At 41.1% G+C, this 5709-nt stretch overlaps 1 long non-coding RNA gene across 1 annotated transcript in view; it reads right to left on the reverse strand.

Moving 5' to 3' along the window:
• The window catches only part of LOC121917419, a 1526-nt gene extending 908 nt beyond the window's left edge, over positions 1 to 618 (reverse strand). Inside the window, exon 1 of the long non-coding RNA XR_006101027.1 lies at positions 182 to 618. This is a non-coding gene — a long non-coding RNA (uncharacterized LOC121917419). The remainder of the gene's footprint in view (positions 1 to 181) is intronic.
• Positions 619 to 5709: the final 5091 nt, after the last annotated feature.

Consider the following 5709-nt stretch of genomic DNA (forward strand, 5'->3'; position numbering starts at 1 on the left):
GACCTTCTCCCTCAAAGAACAAAGAAGTTGCGTGAACAGGCTTCCAAACCTCCACCTGTTCCCCCTCTGCTCCTGTTACACCTGCGGGAGAAAGCACGCCGACCCTCTCCCTCAAAGAACAAAGGAGTTGAGTGAACAGGCTTCCAAACCTCCACCTGTTCCCCCTCTGCTCTTGTTACACCTGCGGGAGAAAGCACGCCGACCTTCTCCCTCAAAGAACAAAGAAGTTGCGTGAACAGGCTTCCAAACCTCCACCTGTTCCCCCTCTGCTCTTGTTACACCTGCGGGAGAAAGCACGCCGACCCTCTCCCTCAAAGAACAAAGAAGTTGTGTGAACAGGCTTCCAAACCTCCACCTGTTCCCTCTTTGCCCCTTGTTTCCAGCAAGGGCGTCCCCTTGCACCAAGTCTCAAGATCTGTCTCCCCCAAGCTATGAGAGTCCCCAGAAAGAAAGAGTCTCACCACGCTCTAGGATCCCACTTCTGACACCAAATATGTTATGCCCAAGATTGTAAGGGCAACCTGTTTATCCTGAGAGCGTGTAATGAGAACCTCTCCCTCCGTGGACCTATTCACAGCAAGGCTGAGAAAGACATTGAGACACCAAATTTGGTTTTAAACACCATGCATGTAACATTTATTGAATCACACAAGTAACACAAACATTGATTATCAAGAGCTCTTTCACTCACACATTCATACAATACTCACACACATTTTCCTTCCGCCGAACACTGATCAGTTGTTCTCGAAGGCTGGGGATGACACCGTTGCCGCGGTAGATGCCAACAAAATGGAGATGAAAGTCCAGGATCTTTATACTTTTCCTTCTCTCTCGCTCTTGGCTGCTGGAATCTTGCAATATTGCAGCCCATTACTCAACTTCCTCTTCTGGGAGGACAGACAGGTTGTTCAGATCAGTTCGTGTTCAAAGCTACTCGTTCTGTTCAAAGTTCTCCATTGTCCTGTCAGTTCCTCATCATGGCGACTCAGGAGATAAGGTTCTTCCTGGTCATGGTTCGTCACACCTGGACGGCACCCCGCTTCAGCTTCCAAGTTTCAGACTTTCCTCGCCTCGGTTGCCAAATTCCTTCGTCACATCAGTGCTTTGCGCGGAACCATCTTGTTTGTTCTTTTAGCTATGTTTAAAGCACAATTCCTTGGTTCTTCGGTTCTTCAGCTCTGGGTTTAAGTCAGAGCTCACTCATTCGTCTTACACTGGAACCAAGCGGATAACAAGGGCCCACTGTATCTTCATTAAAAAAAAAAATTAGCCGAGTTGGATCTGAATCCGATGTCAGCAACTAAAGAATACCTCATTGTGTAAGATTGTCATCTTAAGGTTTCAGCAAGGTTTGGGGTTTTTTTTGCCATATGAGGTAAATATGCCTTGTCATATGTTAAAGATGCCTATGTTGTTTAAATATTTGCTGTCTTTAGGAACACAAAAAGTTGACAGTCTTTAAACCAAGTAATAATAGGGAGGAAGCTTGTTCCTTTGCACAAGCTTGGCTCTAGGAAAACAATTCCTACCATTAAAAGAAGCAGAAAAATGTAATGGACATACTCTGTGCTATTGCTGCTGCCAACAGTGTAGGGGTTATAGGTCACATATTAATTGCTGTTTGCTTGAAAGAACAAGGCCATAATAATAAATTCCACCTGAAGGGTGCAGGATAAAATACTTTAACAAAAATGAGTACACAGAACAAAAGAAGGCATGTCTTCCTATGAGATTATTTTATCCATAGCTCTAATAGAATTTATTTTTGGCACGTACATAAAAAGGTGAAAATGTACAAAAATTAGGTTCTGTTTTGCTTCTTTTTCCTTGGACAAAATATGGTGCTGCCCAGGTCTCCCCAGAAGACCTAGAAAATGAGTCTGACTCTTGCTTCGATGAAGCCAGCAAGGCAGAAGAGCTACCATTACTGGAAACATAATGTTGTAAACCCCTGCATGTTTACCTGGAAATAGAGGCTGCTGAACTTAATGGGATTCAATTCTGAGTAATCCTATACAGAAATATACTGTAAGTCCTTGATCCCGCAACTACTTTGCATGTGGTGGGGTGGGATTCATATTTCTAGAAAAATGGGAGACATCCCCCTGCCATTAAATTTTCATGGTCAGTCAACTGCAACAAGGGAATTTCTTTGCTTCCATACCTCTTTGGCAGGCTGCATTGGGCAAAGATGGAAATTGGAAGCACTTTCTGGCAGTGATTTCTACTTTCAAGTAAGGCCTGGGGGGGGGGGGGGGGGAATTGTGAGATGGGGCAGATGGAGGTGTGAATAAAATAAAGCACTCTTCTAGGTTGGGTATGTGTGTGGACAATTGTGTGAAAAAAATTAACAATTTTGGGGATGCTTAAAGCTTTTATAGGATTTTGGGGAAACCCCTGATATTTCCAAAGATTCTCTGGAGGCCTCATGGCCCATGAGCTGCACTTTTCCCATTTATGTATTACAGCATTAATTTAAATGAGGACTCCAGGTCTGCATATGCATTTCTGTGTATGTGAAGGTGTCATTTCCATTGAAAAAGAAATGGAGAGGCCTACATTCATAGAATCACAGAGTTGGAAGAGACCATAAGGACCATCCAATCCAAGGAAGACACAATCAAAGTACTCCTGATAGATGGCCATCCAACCTCAGTTTAAAAAAAAACTATAATCAAGGAGACTCCACCAGACTCTGAGGCAGCATATTCCATTGTCAAACAGTTCTCACCATCAGAAAGTTTTTCCTAATGTTTAGGTGGAATCTCTTTTCCTGTGGTTTGAATCCATTGCTCTGTCCTAATCTCTGGAGCAGCAGAAAACAAGCTGGCTCCATCTTCAACATATATTTTATTTATATGTTGCCTTTCTCCTAAACTGGACCCAAGACAGCTTACAAAATATGCTTTAAAACAGTAAAACTTTTAAAACATAATGAAAACACCACATCAAGAAAAAAAGTTAAAACTATAAAATCATTCAAAAAGCAAACACCCCAACAAGAATTCTCCCTGGGTACAAGTACATATTAAAAGCCTGCTTGAAAACGAACGTTTTTGCCTGCCAACAAAAGGAGAAGAGGGAGAGGGCCAGTCTAGCCTCTTGTGGGAAGGAGTTCCAAAGAGTGGGAGAAACTACTGAGAAGGCTCTCTCTCATGTCTTCACCAAGTGAGCCTGTGAAGCTGGCAGGACAAAGAGAAAGCCTAAGGGTTCTGGCAGGTTCATATGAGGAGATACAGTTTTTCAAATAGTCTGAACCTATTTCGGACATTTCGCCAGCAGCTGTGGCTGGCATCTTCAGAGAATGCTGGCATGGAAGCGAGTGGGGTATATATACTGTTGGTTGAGAGGAAGTGATTTACATGTTCATTTGTGTATTATTCTCTTGTTGAATGACAAGGCCTCAGAGTGTCCATTTAATTATTAATCCATTGTCTGCTGAGAAACCCCCCTCACCCTGGATGGTTTTCATTTGCATTTGCTGGGTGTTGCTTCTATTTCCCTATATGCAGCCACAAATGTCTTTTCACCTACTGGAGGTCCTTTGGAGGCCCTTGAGGATGTCATTGGTGAGAAAAGATGGGTTTAACTGGGGAAATTTTTTGGTCATTATGCATTCAGTACAGAATTCTGACCTCTGCAGTGACCAAGAAAGTAAGTTATGATTATGGTGTTAAGCTGGAGTAGTGCCATCATCATTCACTAACAGGATGCCAGCCATTCACTTTCAGCCCTTTTAGTGAAACCTATTCTGCAAGCAAACAAGAGCAAATTGTCAATTACATGCAAACATGTCTAGTGGGATTCACGTCTGGCAACTTGCCTAGTGAGGGAAATGCTTGGTGAAGACCTTAACAGAAGAATAAGGGGGAAAGAAACACTTTAAAAACACCCCTTTTTTCAGTCCCTCCTTTTCTCTCTCTTGGCTTCCAGTGCTATTTATTTCTTCACTCAGAATATATGAGTTCCATAACTTGCAGTTTTAAACTAATTTGCAGCCTTATTCCGTGTATTTGCATGCAATTTTTAGTTTTGCCCTACAGACATGGGCAAAAAAAATATCTATAAGGTGGGAAAACAGAATTACAGCTTATGTTTTGAGGCACAAATAGTGAATTAGTTAAAAAAAACTTTGGTGTACTGACAATAGAGGAATAGTTTGGCATCTGAAGAAGGGGAATATAAGCCAATCCAGGATTTGTACAGAATAGCTATATATTTTTAAAACTTTCAAATAAAAATCTTGTTGATTTCATGGCAGGCTTGAATGGGCATGCAAAGGATCGTCTCAAGGACAGAACTTTACAAACACTAGTACAGTCAGGTGTGGCTGTGAACAGGGTTTGCTAACAAAGAAGTAGGCCTTAGATGACAACTGGCACCCCAATGCCAAATGGGATTGTACTGAAATTTTCTGGCAAGTTAAAGCTTGCATAGATTCTTTTAGCACTGAAAAACTGTATCAACAAATGAAAAAGTATGAAATAGTTTGATTGAGCACTGCCAGACAAACAGACATGTCAAATTTGGGATGAAATATTGCCTCTTCAGGAAGAATATGTACTTATCTTTGCCTTATCAGTTATATGTAAATAGCTGGAACGGGCAACTTAACTACAGTACTTTGCAAACAGAATAAACACACCTTGCACTACTTGTACAAACACCACCCTGCTACTTAACACTAAACTTAAGACAGAGGCACACGGAAGCCCTAAGGTGATTATGAAATGTGAAAATGTGATAAAGAGGATCCATAATAAAAAGTAACTAAAGTTGAAATGTGCTGCAGGAAAAAGCAGCAATAGGATGAAAAACAAAGCAAAAAAGAGAATGGGATGGGGAAGGGAGGAACTGAAAGATTATATGAAAGTATGAACTTTGTGTACTTGTTGGTTTGGGCTTATTAAAGATCTAGCCACATGGATTAGAATTCACCAGGATAGTTGCTATATGTTTGTTAAATGTTTTCTCATTCTTTCTGCATTGTTAACATATTCCTGTCTGCAGCATCTTCCAAAATTATCTCCTTTTTCAGTGGTTTCATTTAAATGATGCCACGTTCTAGGGTTGTTCCCCCTCTCCACATTAGCTATCATTATGACTCAAGTTTCCCTGAGGTGGGCATCTGTGGCTCTCCAGATGTGGCTGGACTGCAACTCTCATGATCCTCAATTACTGGCTATGTTGGCCAGGGTTTATAGGGGATACAGTCCAACAGCATCTGGAGGGACTCAGGTGCCAACCTATTTTATCTAAACACACCCACCTTCTCCAACTCAGGAAAAGAAATGAGATAATATTCTGGAATCTTTGTATGCTTTCTGAAAAATGGAACAAAAATTAATCACATATATCATTTTGTTTTTGCTTGTAACTGAAGTATAAGACTAAACATGAATTTACCTTTGGCTTTGATTTGATCCCCAGAGCCAATGAAGCAAATTCATTTCATAACTTAATTTTATCTTCCAATTTTTATGCATTTGTTATAAATCTTGCCTCCTTAAATATATTAAAAGAGGTAGGGCAAAAATAAACAAATGCACGCGTGTGTGCACACACGAATACAAGAGACAATGGGTGCATCTGCACTGTAGAAATAATGCAGTCTGATGTCACTTGACCTGCCATGGTTCCATCCTAAAGAATCTTGAGATTTGTAGTCTCCTTGGCAGAGAAAGCTAAAGCCCCTATAAATCTACA

The sequence above is a fragment of the Sceloporus undulatus genome, chromosome 1, assembly GCF_019175285.1.
Source record: "Sceloporus undulatus isolate JIND9_A2432 ecotype Alabama chromosome 1, SceUnd_v1.1, whole genome shotgun sequence".
NCBI classification, from domain to species: Eukaryota; Metazoa; Chordata; class Lepidosauria; order Squamata; family Phrynosomatidae; genus Sceloporus; species Sceloporus undulatus.